Source organism: Dendropsophus ebraccatus, unplaced genomic scaffold, assembly GCF_027789765.1.
Source record: "Dendropsophus ebraccatus isolate aDenEbr1 unplaced genomic scaffold, aDenEbr1.pat pat_scaffold_1324_ctg1, whole genome shotgun sequence".
NCBI classification, from domain to species: Eukaryota; Metazoa; Chordata; class Amphibia; order Anura; family Hylidae; genus Dendropsophus; species Dendropsophus ebraccatus.
The window spans coordinates 1-19,004 of NW_027208744.1; positions in this window are offsets into that span (position 1 = coordinate 1).

The following is a 19,004-nucleotide window of genomic DNA, read 5'->3' on the forward strand; positions in this document are numbered from 1 at the left end:
TACTTATTACGGGAAATGCTTATAAGTGCTTTTTTCCCTGCTGCTGGAGATGAATTATGGCAAAGGAACACTGATGGACACGGGCACTGTAGGGGCACTGAGCACCCTCTGCCATCATCCTCCTCCAGCAGCCACAGCCCACACAGCTCTGGGAGTCGGGTCGTGACATCACCATTTTATCCAGGACAGGGGTGTCAAACTCAAATACACAGTGGGCCAAATTGAAAAACTGGACAAAGTTGTGGCCAATCTTAATTATTGAAGCCCGAATGCAGCGTGCTGTGAGAGCAGCGTGCGTTGTTCCTGGCACTGTCAGTGTTGTGCATTTCCCAGCCCCGTGCACTATGATAAATGACATGACATGATAAATTGCTATGCATGACTAAATCCCAACCCATATAATAGCTAATCCCCACAAAATTGACCCACATATTAGCCAGCTCTCCCAATAGTGCCCAAATAGTAGCCAGCCCCCCAAGTTTCAGATATAGTATCCAGCCCTCCCCCATAGTCTGATATAGTAGCCAGCCCTCCCCAATAGTCTCATATAGTAGCCAGCCTTCCCCAATAGTCTCAAATAGTAGACAGCCCTCCCCAATATCTCTTTTACAGTAGCCAGCCATCCCCATAGTCTCTTATATAGTAGCCAGCCCTCCCAGTAGTCTCATATAGTAGCCAGCCCTCCCTTATAATCTCATATAGTAGTCACCCTCCCCAATAGTCTCTTATATAGTAGCCAGCCCTCCCCATAGTCTCTTATATAGTAGCCAGCCCTCCCCCATAGTCTTTTATATAGTAGCCAACCTTCCCATAGTCTCATATAGTAGCCAGCTCTCCACATAGTCTCTTATATAGTAGCCATGGCGGGCCAATGTAATTAAAACTCTGAATTGCCTGGCGGGCTAAAAATAATGGCACCATGGGCCAGATTTGATCTGCGGGCTAGAGTTTGACTCGACTGATCAAGTAAGTGAAGCCTTGATGCAGTAGAGTAGTAAAAAGTGCAGGGAAAAAAGCTCTTTATAGGCTTTCCTGTAATAAGTGTATATTGGGGATTTGTATAACTTTTGGGTGTGATTTGTCTAACTGTGGGTGTAAGCTCAGCTACATCAACTCTGCTACATCATCAGCTCTGCTACATCATGGACCAATCAGGGAGAGCACTACATAATGGAAATGTAGTTTCCTGGCCGGTGCCATCTTGGGTATAGACAGTCTTTTAGAAAACTTGTAACTCAGGAATGGTGGCAGCTAGAAAAACGGAGACAGTTTAAAATACTCAGGTTGACCAAGTGAATAAGACAGCTTTTGGATATTCTTGACCATTTACTGCTGCAGTCCCATTGGTAGCAAGTTCCTTTTGAGCAGCTCTTCTTTTTGGATCTTACTCATTTAATGTTCAGTAAACAAATCGCTGGCCATGGCATGGACAACACATAGACAGCCAGAGCCATAAAAATTGCCCTAAAAGCATAGCTACCCCCCAAAAATGTTATTATCTAAAGATATTGGTGGTGAAGATATGGTCAGTCAATCAATTTGGTGTAACATATGCCTAGCAATGTATTTGATTAAAGCAAATCTGTAACCACAATCTGTCCCTCCCCCCCCCCCCCCCCCCCCCCCCCAAACCACTTGTACCTTCAGTAGCTGCTTAATCCGATATCTGTCCTGGGGTCAGTTCGCAGGTGATGCATTTATTGTTCTAAAAAACAACTTTTAAACTGGCAGCCCTGTGTCAAACGGCCGTGGCCTAGAATATCTGTTCCCTAACTTTGCATCACCCCTCTGTCCCTCCCCCCCTCTTCATCATTAGGAATGCCCCTAGAACATTTTCTCCTGTCTGAACATTACACAGGTGCCTTAACGATCCAGCTTATGTGTCGTGCTGACACAGGTGATGATAGGAGATAATCTGCCTGGAGCATTCCTGATGTGAAGAGGTGGGAGGAGGGACAGAGAGGTTGTGCCAGTCTAATGCATACACAATCTAGGCCAATTAAATATACTGTAAAAATAAATATATATAAATATACATTTATTTATATATATATATATATATTTTATATATATTTATTTTAACAGTATATTTTAATTGCACAATGATGGATTCGTTTAAATTAATTTATTGAACAAACGAAGGTACTTTATACAACGAAAATGTGTTTTTATTAATTAAATATATTAACCTCGGCATTACTGCAGAGGATCGCAAACCCCGGTAATAGCGATTCCTTAAACTGTTTTCCCTGCTTTCCCAGATGCATCCAGAGGTGTTTGCATCACTTTCTAAAGATTTTAGTTCAGTCTGTATTTGCCAGAGTATGCTGTCTTTATTTGCAGGTTGTTTCTCTTGCAACCCCTTTTGTGACATCATTCCAGCATTACATTTTTATGTAAACCTCTCTTCTTTTTTGTGGATCCGTCAATACAGATGCAATAACGATTAATACAAATGTCTTTTTGTAGATCATAAAAGGTAAAATACAGACTAAAGGATCTGCTTTTTTCAGTCCACAAAGCAGGTCTAGGATCAAGAAAATCTATGCCTGCTACATACTGAGCTGGCTCTGCTTGTGCAAGCTAATAGATTATTGTAACAATTTCTTGCCTTTGTGACTAATCTAACTGCACCCCCAACCATCACCACCATACATACCTTAATATAATTAGATATATTAAATTATGTAAAAACAATGTCCGCATTTCATAACAACGGCCGTAGTTGTGAAAACAACGGCCGTTATTTGTGAAATTTATTTTTACATTGCTTCTTTTGCCTTCTCCTTAACATCTACAGAAGTAGGTTTTTCCACCTACAAAGAATGGAAAGGTTTGTAATTTTTATTATAGGTACACTCAACTGTAAGAGACAGATATTGTATTGTTTTTAAATACTTAGGCTATGTTCACACTACATATGTTTTTGCAATTGACAGCAACGGCCGTACTTTGTACAAGAACATACGTTGCCTTGCTTTGTATGGGATCCCCGGTCGGAGCATATACACATAGTATACACTCCGGCCAAGATCCCTCACGGCGCTGCAAAGAACTGACATGTCAGTTTTCTGCGGCCGCTATTCAGAGAATAGCGGCCGTAGAAAATCATGTCAATGCACACTATTGAGCGAACGACTGCGGCCACACGCTCAATAGTGTGCAGTGGAGAGTTCTGATGCCGGCGCGCTCACATGCACCTGCATCACAACCCTGCGGCAGAAAGATCATCCGGCTGGTACTGCGGGATGATTTTTTCAGAGGACCGGTCGCTCTGTTACCCCCGGCGGGTTATGGAACGGCCGGTCTCTTACGCCATGTGAACATGGCCTTAATTTGTATTTTTATTGCATGAAATAAGTATTACCTACCAACCAGCAAGAATTTGGGCTTTCACAGTCTGGGGCTCCATTCAAGATCTTGTGGGGTAAGAATGATTGTGAAAAAGGTCAGGCATCAGCCCAGAACTACACAGGAGGATCTGGTCAATTACCCGAAAAGAGCTGGGACCACATCTCAAAGGGAACTGTTAGTTGCACACTATGCCATCATGGATAAAATCTTGCAGGGAGCACAAGGTCCCAACGCTCATGCCAGCTCATGTCCAGTTCCTGTTAGAAGTTTGCCAATGACTAGCAAGATGAGCCAGAGGAGGCACGGAAGAAGGTCATGTTGTCGGATGAGACCAAGCCAGAACTTTCTTTGGGGGTGCTTTTCTGCAAAGGGGACAAAAGGACTGCACCATATTGAAGGGAGGATGGATGGAGCCATGTAAAGCAAGTTTTCGAGCAACAACCTCCTTCCCTTAGGAAGACCCCTGACCGCTGTAGGAACTGTACCTGTCATTATAACTTTCAAAATCTAAATCAACAGTAAATATGCAATATACATTCTAAAAAACACAAAGAGAAAACAGGATGTCTATTGTTTCGCAGAGGCTCAGAGAGAAGGTGGTCATGTGATTGATGGACGCTTGAGCCGTGACACTCTGTACTGGCCGGAATTCCTGGAATATTACCTTCAGGAGACTGGACCTCGATCTCTGAGTTCAGCTTTGTTTTACAGCATGATAACACAAAAATAATGAATATATATTGCAAACTTGCTTTATTTCACATCTATTGTTGATTTAGATTTTGAAAATTATAACTGCAGTGACAGCGACAGCCCCAAAACTGAACATCTGGAGAAGATCTGTATGGAGGAGTGGGACAAAATCCCTGCTGCAGGATGTGCAAACTTGTTAAGAACTGTTGGAAACATCTGACCTCTGTAATTGGAAACAAAGGTTTCTGTACGAAATATTAAGTTCTGTTTTTTGATTGTATCAAATAATTAATAAAAAAAACTCAATGTGATTTTCTGGATTTTTTTTATAATAGACTCTAATAATAGTTTCTTACAGTTAGTGCACTAATGATAAAAATTGCAGACTTCGTCCATTATTTTAGACTTAACATGACGCATGTCATTTTAAATGGAGGCGAAAAAAACGTTGTGTGAACATAGCCTATATGTTTTTAAAACATATATGTTAAGCAACAAAAATAAAACTACATCTGTCTACCTTTTTAAGCATATATTTAACCCTTTGAGGACCAGGCCCAAAATGACCCAGTGGACCGCGCAAATTTTGATCTTAGTGCTTTCGTTTTTCCCTCCTCCCCTTCTAACAGCTCTAGCACTCTCAGTTTTCTATCTACAAGCCATGTAAGTGCTTGTTTTTTACAGGAATAGTTGTACTTTGTAATGGCGTCATCTTTTACCATAACATGTATGATGGAATTCCAAATATATTATTTATGAAGATATAAATAGGTGAAATCGTAAGAAAGAATGCAATATGGTAACGTTTGGGGGGTTCCTGTGTCTACGTAATGCACTATATGGTAACAGCGACATGATACAATTATTCTATAGGTCAGCCCGAACACAACCATATGCAGGGTTACACAGATTCTCTAATGTTATATATATTTTTTTTTATGAAATCCTTTTTTTTGGCAATTAATATTAATAAAATGGGCCTATTGTGACGCTTATAACGTTTTTATTTTTTCACCTATGGGGCTGTATGGGAGTCATTTTTCCGCCATGATCTCTAGTTTTTATTAATACCATATTTGTGAAGATCGGATGTTTTGATCACTTTTTATAGATTTTTTTAATATATAATGTAACATAAATCGGTAATCTGCGCACTTTTTTTCCCTCTTTTCGGTATGCCGTTTACCGGTCGCAATGACGCTTGTTATATTTTAATAGATCGGACAATTACGCACGCTATGGTATATTATATGTTTTATCTATTTATTCATTTTTATATGTTTTATTTATATAATGGGAAAGGGGGGGATTTAGACTTTTATTGGGGGAGGGGTTTTGGGGTAGTGTGTTAGTGTTTTGAACTTTTTTTTTTTTACACTTTTGAAGTCTTTTTGGGGGACTTGTACATACATTACTTTGATTTATACACTGATGAATGCTATGCCATAGGCATAGCATTGATCAGTGTTATCGGCGCTCTGCTCATTGAGCCTGCCTGTGCAGGCTCAGTGTAGCAGATCGCCGATCGGACCGCATGGAGGCAGGTAAGAGACCTCCAGCATCCGTTTCAACGATCGGGACCCCCGCAGTCACACTGCGGGGGTCCCGATCGGTAAGTGACAGGGGACTCCCCTGTCACTTACACTTAAACGCTGCGGTCGCGATCGCGGCGTTTAAGGGGTTAATGACACGCGGCAGCGCGATCGCTGCAGCGTGTCATTACCGGTGAGGTCCCGGCTGCTCACTGCAGCCGCCCCCACGGTAAGGTTACGTCATGGGTCGTCTGGGGACAGACTTCCATGACGTAACCCTACGTCCAGGGTCGTCTAGGGGTTAAAGAGTCACTGTTGTATTTTTTTTTTTTTGCAGAAATCAATAGTCCAGGCGATTTTAAGAAACTTTGTAATTGGGTCTATTAGCCAAATCTGCCATTATCTGCATGTAAAAAGCCTTTTCCCAGGTCCCCCCCTCCTTCCTCTTTTTCATCCACTCTGAAAAATCTGAAAATTGTGACTTGTTGCAGGAGTCGTACCCTGTCTGCTCTAGGGAGAGGGGAGGGGGGAGGAGGAAGGAGGGAGTTAGCCGGCAGCAGAAAGCAGATAACAGAGGATTACAGGCACAGAGCTGGGTGACAGCTGTAATCCGAGCTCAGACAGGTCACTGGTGACTGTCACAGGAGATATCCCGTGAGGGATTTGTAGATTAACTCTTTGTTGTCCTGTTTTGGTCTTTTCTTTAGCTCTCTCCATAGGAGAACAATGAAGACAGGGGGGAGAGCTTCAAACTGCTTTTTCATGATAAAAATGCATTTTTCGGATAATAAACCCATTACAAGTTTCTTAAAATCGCCTGGACTATTGATTTCTGCAAAAAAAATATTCACGACAGTGACACTTTAACCCCTTAGCGACCCATGACGTATCTGATACGTCATGGTGCCGCTCGGGGGTGTTCAGAGCGGGGTCCCGCCGGACCCCGCTCTGAACGGCGCTGATCCCGGCTGACACGTGCAGCCGGGCAGTGCCTCTATTAGCCGGCGCGGGTCCCGTTGCCGCACCGGCTAATTAAGCCTCTAAGTGCAGCTGTCAAACCTGACAGCTGCACTTAGATGCTGTGTTCACACTGCCCTGGTGTCTAGTGGGACGGATCTCCCGTTCTTCTGCCCGTGCCGGGCCTCAGCGTCGGAATGACGCTGATCCCGGCTCGGCAATAGATTGCTATGGCCTGCAGCAGGCCATAGTAATCTATGACCGATCTAATCGATCTTTGCTGTGTATATACACAGCATTGATCTCTATGAGAGATCAGTGCTATGTATATACAAGCCCCCCAGGGGGGCTTCTAGTTACAGTAAAAAAAAAAGTAAACAAGTGTTTTTATTAATAAAAAATCCCCTCCCCTAATAAAAGTCCAAATCACCCCCCTTTTCCCATTTTATAAATATAAATTATAAATAAATAAATAAATAACATATTTAGTATCGCCGCACGCGTAATTGCCCGAACTATTATTAATCACATTCCTGATCTCGCATGGTAAACGGCGTCAGCGCAAATAATTCCAAAGTGCAAAATTGCGCATTTTTGGTCGCATCAAATCCAGAAAAAATGTAATAAAAAACGATCAAAAAGTCGTATATGCGCAATCAAGGTACCAATAGAAAGAACGCATCATGGCGCAAAAACCGACACCTCTCACACAGCCCCATAGACCAAAGGATAAAGCGCTATAAGCCTGGGAATGGAGCGATTTTAAGGAACGTATATTTGTTAACATGGTTTGAATTTTTTACAGGCCATCCGATACAATATAATACAATATACAAGTTATACATGTTAATATCATAGTAATCGTACGACTTGAGGAACATGCATAACAAGTCAGTTTTACCATAGGACGGACGGCGTAAATGCAAACTCCCCGAAATAAAACAAATTCGTTTTTTTTTTCAATTTGACAGCGCAAATGATTTTTTTTCCGGTTTCGCAGCATATGTTATGGAAAAATAATGCTGGTCAGTGCAAAGTACAATTGGTTTCGCAAAAAAAAGCGCTCATATACGTCTCTAGGTGAAAAAATGCAAGCGCTATGGACTTTTTAACTTAAAATGGAATAAGCAAAAGCGCAAAAACGAAAATTGCTTTGACCTTAAGGTTAAGAAATATGTGAGACACAAATTATTCTACATTCCAAAAAGCTAAATATCTAGATGTAGCATACAGCAGGTTATCGCTTTTTTAGTGTTAAATAATGTGCATACCACAATAATAATCATTTTTAAGTCTTGGAGCAACGTTCATCAAACAACTCAGCGGATTTCTGTTCCTAGTTGTCAAGCCTGTGATAAGGGCCCTATTCCACAGTAACGATAATCGGCCGGATCGGCCCCATTTGGCCCGATTCAGCCGATTATTGTTCGGTGAAATAGAGAGAACGATCAGCCGATGATCGTTCGTTTAGGGCCAGACCTAAAATCATTGTTCCCCCACCGCGCATCGCTACGGTGAAATAGCTTTGCGGGGCGGGCGACCGACGATTGACAAGCAGCAGCATACATTACCTGTCCAGGCTTCTTCTCCGCGCTGTCTTCATCCCGGGTCCTGCGCGCTCTATCTTCAGAATGGCCAGTCAGTTGACGAACGCCCAGCCAATCACAGGCCGGGACCGCCGCGAGTGTGGCCTGTCAGCTGACCTGCCATTCTGAAGATAGAGCGTGCGGGCCCCGGGATGAAGACAGCGTGGAGAAGAAGCCTGGACAGTTGATGTATGATGCTGCAAGGACATCAGTAACGATGTCCTTGCAGCCCTCGCTCAACGATCATCGGGCCATGGAATAGGCCCAGTAAACGAGCAGCGATCTGGCAGATCGCCGCTCGTTTACATCGTTGATCGGGCCCTCCTCGGCCCATGGAAGGACCCTAAAGATCATCAGTAGAGAAATATTTTCCAAACGATCTGATAACGTTTGTTTACAGAACTATCAAATTTCAACAAATCCAGTTTTTCAAAGGAAGGCTATGTGCACACTGAGGAAAAGGCGAGGAATCAGCTTGAAATTCCTCCGTAAAAAATGTACAGAGCAAAGTCCCATTGTGTTTCAATGGGTTTTTCTGCTCTGTTATTCACACTGCAGAATTTCCGAGCAGAATTTTCAGCTGTAGATCTGCTAGAGGAATCCTATAGAAGTCAATGGGGGCTTAAATTCTGCTTGAATTCTGCCTGAAAACTTTCAGCTACAATTCCTCGAGAATTGCTCAGTGTGCACATAGCCGAACAACATAAAATTACATTTTTCACAAGACGCATCATTATAAATGAGAAATACTGATGGGGCTATCCTTCTGGTGCTTTATGTAAGAAGGAAGCAGCAAACAAGCACAGGTAAAACGCTCAGTGCTCGATTGCAGAGTCTTCACAAGGCTCAATATTTGTCCGGCCAGGCAACGTTCAGTCAGTGGTTCGTTTGTGCTGCCTATTAACTGCATCATAGTTGGCCGCACATTCCTGTTTACAGGGAAAGATGTGTGTGATTTAATAGTAATGTAAATGTCCGCACAAAAGATAAATGTCTGCTGATCGCTAGCCCTTTTATATTTGCCAGTTATCAGCAGGGAATGTTCCTTTCTGCCGATAATCAGCCCTATGTAAAAGGACTCTAGGGGGTTATTCATACTCTCCGTAATCCACAGTCTTTACGGAGTAAGGCTATGTTCACACTATGTATGTGTGCGGCTGTATTTTTTATGCGGCTGGAAATGTGCGGATGAAACTACGCCGTGGGAAAAAATAGACATGCGGCTGAAAACATACGGCATTTACTTGGAAATCTGGTTCAACTAAAAATAACAAATAAAATCTTTAGAAAGTGATGCAAACACCTCTGATGCATCTGGGAAAGCAGGGAAACAGTTTACATAATTGCTATTACCGGGGTTTGCGATCCTCTGCAGTATGCCGATGCCTCTCATGGTTAATATATTTAATTAATAAACACATTTTCATTGTAATAAAGTCCCTTTCGTTGTTCAATAATTAAATTTAAATGACTCCATCATTTTTGCAATTAAATATACTGTTAAAATAAATATATATATAAATAAATGTATATTTATATATATATTTTATTTTTGACAGTATATTTAATTGCACAATAATGGATTCGTTTAAATTAATTATTGAACAACGAAACTGATTTTATTACAATGAAAATGTGTTTTATTAATTAAATATTAATTAGTACAGGAAGCTTCAGTAAGCCGTTAATTCATATGCCGGCAATAGAGCATTCTGTACTAATCATCACTTTACTTTAATTAAAACATCAAATGTTTCTTCTAATTATGTTATCACAATAGCATTATTAGAAGAAACATTTAGAATTATATGTGCGCTCAGCTGATTGGCTGATCGGCTCAGCGCACATATAAAGAGCCGGTCCGCAGTACAGTAACTTCATTGTGCTGCGGACCAGCGAAGAGGACACATCGGGGTGAGTATACAGCTCTCCCCCCCCCCTCCCCAGCACTGCACCCCTCCCAGCAAGGAAGGGGGTCACTTAACCCCTTCCTTGCTGGGATGGGTGCAGTCTGACATCAGTCTGGCCCCCAAGGGGTTAAGGGGGATGCAATACATCCTCCCTTAACCCCTTGGGGGCCAAACTGTAAGCAGCGATCTGTAAAGATGCTGCATACTGTAAGGAGCACAACACCGCTCACAATGATGGGTGTTGTGCTCCTGTTTGTGTGTTTTTTGTGTGTTTCTCCCTTTTTGTTTTTCAGATATCGGTATCCAGTGGATTACGTCGGATTCGGTGGACTACGTCGATGACCAGCGTTTTTTTGGTGTGTTTTTTTTAATAAAATGGTCAATGAGGGGTGTGGGGGTGTTTTTATTTGAATAAAAAAAATTTTTCACTTGTGTGTTTTCTTTATTTCTTTACTTTATAGACTTAGTAGTGGAAGCCGTCTAATATACGGAATCCATTACTAAGTCGGGGCCTAGTGTTAGCCGGTATAAAATGGCTAACACTAACCCCCCATTATTACCCCAGTACCCAATGCCACCAGGGGTACTGGGAAGAGCCGGGTGCCAGTGGTCCCGGAGCATCAAAATTGGCGTTCCTGGACCGGGCGGCAGCAAGCTGGTAAGATTTAGGCTGAGGAGGGCCTAAACCAATGGCTCTTCCCACCCTGGTGTTACCAGGCTGCTGTCGCTTGGTTTTTAACCTGGCTGGTTATAAAAATAGGGCGGACCCTATGCGTTTTTTTAAATTATTTATTTACTTTAAAAAAAAACCCCGCACAGGGTCCCCCCTATTTTTATAACCAGCCGGGTTAAAAACCAAATGGGGGTGGGGTGGGGAGAGCTCTGTCACTGTGCTGCGGACCCGCTAATTATATGTGCGCTCAGCCGATCAGCCAATCAGCTGAGCGCACATATAATTCTAAATGTTTCTTCTAATAATGCTATTGTGATAACATAATTAGAAGAAACATTTGATGTTTTAATTAAAGTAAAGTGATGATTAGTACAGAATGCTCTATTGCCGGCAATATGAATTAACGGCTTACTGGAGCTTCCTGTACTAATTAATATTTAATTAATAAAACACATTTTCGTTGTAATAAAATCAGTTTCGTTGTTCAATAATTTAATTTAAACGAATCCATAATTGTGCAATTAAATATACTGTCAAAAAATAAATATATATATAAATATACATTTATTTTATATATATATATATATATTTATTTATTTTAACAGTATATTTAATTGCACAATGATGGATTCGTTAGAATTAAATTATTGAACAACGAAAGGGACTTTATTACAAAGAAAATGTGTTTTATTAATTTAATATATTAACTATTAGAGACATCGGCATTCGGCATCATTGCCGGCTATTTTTGACGTACTCCGTACGGACCGCTTGTCAATCCACGGCTGCATTTCCAGCCGCAAACAATGGTCTTGTTCATTTTTTACGGGTCCGTTTACGATAGGGCCATAGATTCATACATAGTGTGCACTGTGCAGCCGTATATCGTATACTTTCCAGCGTACGCATGAACCGGAAAAATCCGGCCGATGATTTACCGCCCACAATACAGCCGCACAGATACAGAGTGTGAACCTAGCCTAAAGCTGCGGCCACATCAGGAACTCCTAGCATCATGTATCATTATGATGCCGGGAGCTCCAAACCTGTTCAAATCTTCCCGCTAATGTACTGACACTGTAGGATCCCTGGATTATACAGCGTGTGAATGGCCCTTTACTTCCAAACTTATTTGTGGAACAAACCTCAAATAATTAGTGTAACTCTTACCTGGCGCAAATTTATTTTCAAATACTTTATAAAGGGAACCTTGTTATAGAGCTGACAGCTTGCCACTATTAGCAGACTTCTGCCAGGACTTATTTCTACCCTTTTCCATCATATTCCATACTGTACTAGTGTTGCTGCCATCAATATAAAAAACAGAGAGGGAAGGGGGGGAGGAAGGAGAAGGGCGCTTCCTTGTGTAATAAAGCAGGTATTGCCCGACAGAGAGTGGTCAATCACAAAACGCATTCACCTGGTGGAGTTGTGCAATAGAAATAGGCACAACTCTATTAAGCGCTTATCTGTGTCACCGCAGCCAGTCGATGGACAATCACTGATGCATCAATGATGAATTGTGGAGAAGAGACCTCAACGGACCTGAGGATGGTAAAATCCTCGGACTCCAGAGGGGCTCAGCTGATATAAAATAGTCCAAATGTGGTGTACTAACGTAGCAAAAGTCACCAAAAGTCAAGGCTTGAGAAAGGCACTCATGTAATAGGAGGCCAAACGCGTTGCACCCCTGTAATTTTTATCTTGTATGGACATTAAATTTTAATATCATAGGAGCACTGTCTCCTGAGTTGTGGGGACTTTTGCTACGTTAGTAAACCACATTTGGACTATTTTATATCACCAGCGCCCCTCTGGAGTCCGAGGATTTTACCACCCTCAGGTCGGTTGAGGTCTCTGCTGCCATCAATATACAATAGCTGTACACCACAACCCTACACCGCAGCCCATCTCCTGCTTTGTCTGTCATGTTCCATACTGTTTCTTTTGAATTCACTGCAGCTACTGCTCCCCCTGCTGCCACTGCTACTACCTACACCATTATACATCTCTGATCTTGTAGTTTCAGCACATGGTTTTCCATATTGTACTGCTGCTGCTGCTAACCCTGTGCAGCCATACATTGTCTTTCAGTTCCATACTACAGTGCTTCTGATACCACCATAACCATGCTTGTATAAATACAAGCTCTAGCCCCAGTATCTTATTTTTTTAAAACATACTTTTTATTAAGAAGTACAAAAAAAAGCCCATTTTTTGCAAGTTGTATATTCCAAAAATTGTGCAAAATAGAGAATACTCTGCTGTAGCATATATTAATATTGCATATGTACACAAAAAAATAGCAAAAATGATATCACATAGACCAGCAGGACCAGAGCTCTGTGACAATGGTGGAGGAGTGAAAAGGGAAAGTATACCCCTTTATTTGTTTTTCTTTAAAGAGAAGGTCCCACAATTGAAAAAAGGCAGGCAGGGGGTGCGGGATAATAATAAACAAAGGAAACTTACTCTTCCTCGCTCCACTACCGCGTCCCATTGACAGCCGCCAGATTTCATTTTCTGCTGGTGAATATAGGACTTTATTTGAAAGTGCAATTAACAAAAACAGAAGTGCTTGAACCAAACAGATAAATAAGTTGGTATGGGTATGGGTGTGCTTATGTTTTTCTATTTTGAATTTTTAAATATTTATTTCCATAACAAATTATGTAGTAAGACATTTTTGTGTTACCATTTTACTTTATTTAAACACTTTATTTAATATGCTAATGATGCATTTCGAACGGAACGATATATCGTATGGAAAAATCGTTTTAAGATCGCCCGCCCGCAGCCCGGCCCCCCGCTCGCAGCCCAGCCCCCTGCCCATCCGCAGCCCGGCCCCCCGCTCATCCGCAGCTCGGCCACGCATCCTACAGCCCCCTGCGCCGCCCCGATCGCCACCCCCGCCCCCTGATAGCCCCCGCCACGAGCATACCTTACCTGCTCAGCGTAGCGGGTGTTCGAAATTCCCCTCTTGCATTGATTGGCTGAAGAGGAGCTGTTTGAAATTCCCGGCTCCCCTCTTCAGCCAATCAATGCACAGCAGCACTGGAAAAAAGGGGGGACAGGTCCTCAAGGAAAACTGATTGGCAAGGTATAGATGGAGATAGTAGTAGAAGGTATAAAGCGAATAGTTTATTTACTATGTAAGTTGTTGTTTTTAATAAATGCATAAAATCCATGATAAACTGATAAATCATAAGAATAATAAATCATAAGAGTATTGAAAACAGTTATATATTGCACATAAACAAAAAGAATAAAATAAAATATACGAAATGAAAGATAAAAAATATTTGATTGGAAAAGTCCTAAAATCGAAAGGATAAAAGTAGATAATAGTAGATTGAACCAAAACCAGCAGACCTCGGGGTGATCAGCCCCAGGGTTGGACCCCAGGTTGTTGGAAAAAAATAAAAAAATGTGGATAAAGTGATCTATAGTTCATTTAGCCGTGTAGTGGACTGATATGAAGATGCGCAGGTGATTTATATACAATGCATGAAGCCCGTTATTGAGAGCGTCCTTTGGTGTAATAGAATCTGCAGTATGCAGTAAAAGTCATTTAATCAGGTATTTGCCGGCTTTGTGAAAGAGGTTTAAGCATAGATGAATGTAGCTTGGCACAATTGTTCAATAAAATCTTACTGTTCGTAGTAAGTCAATGGTGCTATGAGCACCGCTCACCCGTCTTGCGGCTTTAGGATCTCCGTGCGGTGTCAGGCCGATGGAGTGTCCGGGTGTGCGCTGCTGTTGGTGAGTGATTTTCCTGGTTGCTCTCAGCACTTTGTGCATACACGTGGGCAACGGGTTGAAGCTCCTTTATTGGTGGAGACAAACTGCGCATGCTTTGTTGGCCGCCGGACCTCGTGGTTATTTTGGCGGTGAGTCCACTTGTGTGTTACGGCAAGTAGTTTATCAAAAAATAGATAGATTATCAAAAAATTGATCTAAAAAGCTGTAAAAAAGTCTCCTTAGACTTTTTCCTCAGCAGCAAATTGATAATAGTGATGGACCAGCAAATGTCCGATATTTATTCAAGTCAGTGACTTGTGTTAGGCAATTAATTGATGACTGATGTTTCGTAATTAGGCCATTAGTTGATAGACAAAGCAGCGAAATGGTCTGGAATACATGGATTGGGTTGTAGTAGGTAGATGAATTTTATAAAAAACATAACGCATAAATATATACATATAAATACATGTGATACGTATATACATGGACTAATAGATAAAACTTAGCAGATAAAACTTAGCAGATCAAATTTAGTAGTTATAGTTATATAGTCTTGAATTATAATGATAGTTAAAAATAATAATAAACTGTGTAGTTTATATATGAATGGGTTACAGGACATGGACAGTACATGATAGAAATACCTATAGTAGGACAATGGATTTTTATGAATAAAAAGAGTGCATTGTGAATGTATATATGGGTATATGATTTTCCATGAATTAAATAGGGTAGGATGTAAATGTATGTGAATATGTATAAAAGATGAGTTCATAGGTTTATAGTTATAGTTCCAGGTGGATAAATCGGTGATTTGTAAATATTACGAAGATATATGTGAATTCTGAGTAATCATGTCACTGAATGTGTAGACCAATAGATGAGGTGGCTAGGTGAATGACAACTAATCTCAATCAATGAATAATGAAACATACAGGGTGCTAATGTACAAACATTATGAACACAAATGGGATTACATAGTAGCAAATTAAACACACAGAATGTATATAGAAAAAAACAGTTATGGATAGTGATAGAGTCACATCTGGATGAGAGCTATCAGATATAGGTAGAGAATGGGATTACGTCTAGAATTGACTAAGAGGGGAGGAAGAGGCAGAGTTGTATCTTAGCAGTGTCTCATATGAAAAGGTAGATATTATGCAAACAATGACCTAGACCGTCACAGATGTGTAGAAGTGGTTGTGTCCGGTGAATGGGAACATGAGGTCCCTGGATGTTTTGGCTAGGGAGGGTACAGGGGTTCTGGGGGACAGCGACAGAGTCCGTCATCGCTCTGATAGTACAGCCAGGCAGATGACGGGCTGTGGAAGAGGCCCCCAGACCCAGGGAAATGGAGTCACCTATAGAAAGCCAAAAATTTCCAATTCCTCATTGAGACCCGTAGGAGCAATTGTTTCGAAGTCATAGATAAATTTGGACTCTGTTCTGGACATGGCTGAGATATAGTTCCCTCCTCGCCAACTTTTCTTTACTGACTGAATGGCGGTGTAGGTGGTGCCAGTAACGTCCATGTTGTGGAAGTGCTTGTAATGAAGGGACAGGGGGTGTTTTTCATTTCCCTTTTTTATGTTGTAAAAGTGTTCTTGAAGCCTGACTTTGAGTTCTCTTTTTGTTCTGCCTACATATTGCTTCGAGCAGGGACACTGTAAAAGGTAAATGACCCCTCTGGAGTGGCAAGTTAGGAGTTCTCTTATAGACCACGTGTAGTTGTTAGTAGTTGATGTAATGGATGTGGTCTTTTTTTGGAATTTGGTTACTTTACAGCATGAGCAAGAGCCACATCGATAGAAGCCAGGTGTGCTAAGCCAAGTGTTGGCTGTTGCTGTGGTATGAGGATTCCTAACTGTAGGGGCAACTTTGATTCCCAAATTGGGAGCCTTAGTGAAAACTATGGGTGGTTTGCTGGGTAGTAAAGAAGCTAAGGTTTTGTCTCTACAGAGAATGGGCCAGTTGTTGTTAAAGATTTTTTTCTACCTGTTAATGTTGGGGATTGTAAGGGAGTATGATTTTGGAAGTGGGTTCTGATGTGTTTGAAGGTGTAGAAGCTGTACGATTGAAGAAACTATCTCGGTTCAGATTCAGAACTTTGCTGTATGATTGTTTGATGATGTTTTCAGGATATTTTTTATCTTTAAATTGTTGCGATAGTTCTAAGGCTTCAGTTTTGAAATTGTCCTCATTTGTACTATTCCTTTTGATGCGTCTGAATTGGCTGGTGGGAATATTGAGAAGCCATCTGGGCAGGTGGCAACTTGAAAGAGAATGTAGCTGTTCTTGGCAGTGGGTTTCCTATATGTGTGGCATATGAGTTTGTTGTCTGACACTTTGACTGAGAGGTCCAAAAATTCTATGTGTTGAGTACTGACATTTGGGGTGAATTTGAGATTATATGAATTATTGTTGAGTTGTGTAACGAACTGTTCCAGTTGTGTGTTATTACCGTTCCAAATGAGTTTGATATCGTCTATATATCGTTTCCATATAAGAAGTTCTTTATCGATGTGTTGAGAGATATGTTGATTTTCCCAGAATGCCATAAACAGGTTTGCATAACTGGGTGCAAATCTGGTGCCCATGGCAGTGCCGTTAATTTGGTTAAAGAACTGACCTTCAAAATAGAAATAGTTATGAGTTAAAATAAAGTGGATTGCTTGTAAGGTAAAGTCTATTTGTTCTGGTGGCATTGGTGTTTGAGAGAGAAAATGTTGTACTGCTTGGATGCCTTGTGTGTGATCTATGACTGTATAGAGAGACTGTACATCTAAGGTGGCCATGGTGTAATGAGGTTGCCAGGGGAAAGATTCTATGGTATGGACTATCTGTGTAGTGTCCTTGATGTATGAAGGTGTGGATTGGACCAGGGGTTGGAGAATTCTATCTAAGTAATTGGATAAATTTGATGTAAGCGAACCTATGCCTGATATAATTGGACGGCCTGGGGGGTTGGTGGGGTCTTTATGTATCTTAGGGATACAATAGAATACTGGGAGTCTCCTATCTGTTCCTCTGATAAAATCATACTCTTTGGAGTTTAAGATATTTAGTTCCAATGCTTGGTCGCATAAGGTTTTTAGTTGGGATTCATAGCGTTCTCCTGGGTCAGATGTGAGTGGACGATAAGTGGAGGTGTCTTGGAGTTGTTTATGGCACTCTATGTTGTATTGGGTGGTGTCTAGAATAATGATGCCTCCCCCTTTGTCCGCTGGGCGTATTGTGACATTTAGGTTGCTTTGGAGTTGCTTGATTGCTAGGGTATAGGAGAACCACAGGTTCACCTCGTTAGACTTCTTATCAGTTGATCTCACACACAACCTCTTCTTTCATTTTTGCACAGCAGCACTGATTGGCTGAATAGGAGCTGTTTGAAATTCCCGGCTCCCCTCTTCAGCCAATCAATGCACTGAAGAGGGGAGCCAGGAATTTCAAACACCCGCTACGCTGGGCAGGTAAGGTATGCTCGTGGCGGGGGTTATCGGAGCGGCAGCGCCCGGGGCTATCGGAGCAGTGGCGGGGGTGGCGATCGGGGCGGCGGGGGTGGCGATCGGGGCGGCGCAGGGGGCTGTAGGATGCGTGGCCAGGCTGCGGATGAGCGGGAGGCCGGGCTGCGGATGAGCGGGGGGCCGGGCTGCGGATGAGCGGGGGCTGGGCTGTGGGCAGGGGGACTTTCGCGACGACCGTTTACACGGAACAATCTGCAAAATTTTTGCGAACGACGATTTAAGAACATGTTGAAAGATCAAAATGAACGATTTCTCGTTCGTCGTTTGATCGTTCGCTGCGTTTACACGTATGATTATCGTTCAAATTCGATCGTTATCGCGCAAATTCGCACGATAATCGTTACGTGTAAATGCACCTTTATATTAGTTAGGAGGACAGATGCCCTGCCCCTGTTGTGCAGAAAAAAAACACCTCATTAGCATATTAAAGAAACTGGTCATATCTAGGAAACGGTACTGAGGATGAAGGTCAGGAAATTACCTTCATCCTCAGTGTCATGTGTGCTTTAGGGACATTATTAGATGCTTGTTACCTGATGATAGTTTCCCTGTAAGCTTGCTATGCTTTGATAGCTTAAATAATACCATGCAATACTTTTGTAGTTAAGTGTATTATGCCTGTCAACCAGCTACCATGATCACCCATCAGTAGGACCAACCTAGGAAGTCCGAAAGTAGAAGGAAGGGGATTACCTACTAGGGACATTTACCTATTGAGGGCGGGATTACCTATCTACTTTTTTTTTATCAGATATTTTTTATTTAAGTTTTAGTTTTTGCTATAACAAAAAGTTACAGTTTTTGTAAAGGCTATTTTCACATTTTTAAGCTCCGTTTGAAATGACGCCTGTCATTTTAAGTCTAAAATAACGGACGTAATTTAGCTGTTTAGCCTTCCCTTAGTGCAATAACAGCTGTTGGTACATTGTTCTAGTTTTGGTATAGTAATTGGCCTTTGGGTGTGTCTTAATGGAAAAGTACATTGAATTTAATATTAAAAACAGAGAATTAGCGGCGACTAGAAGAAAAAC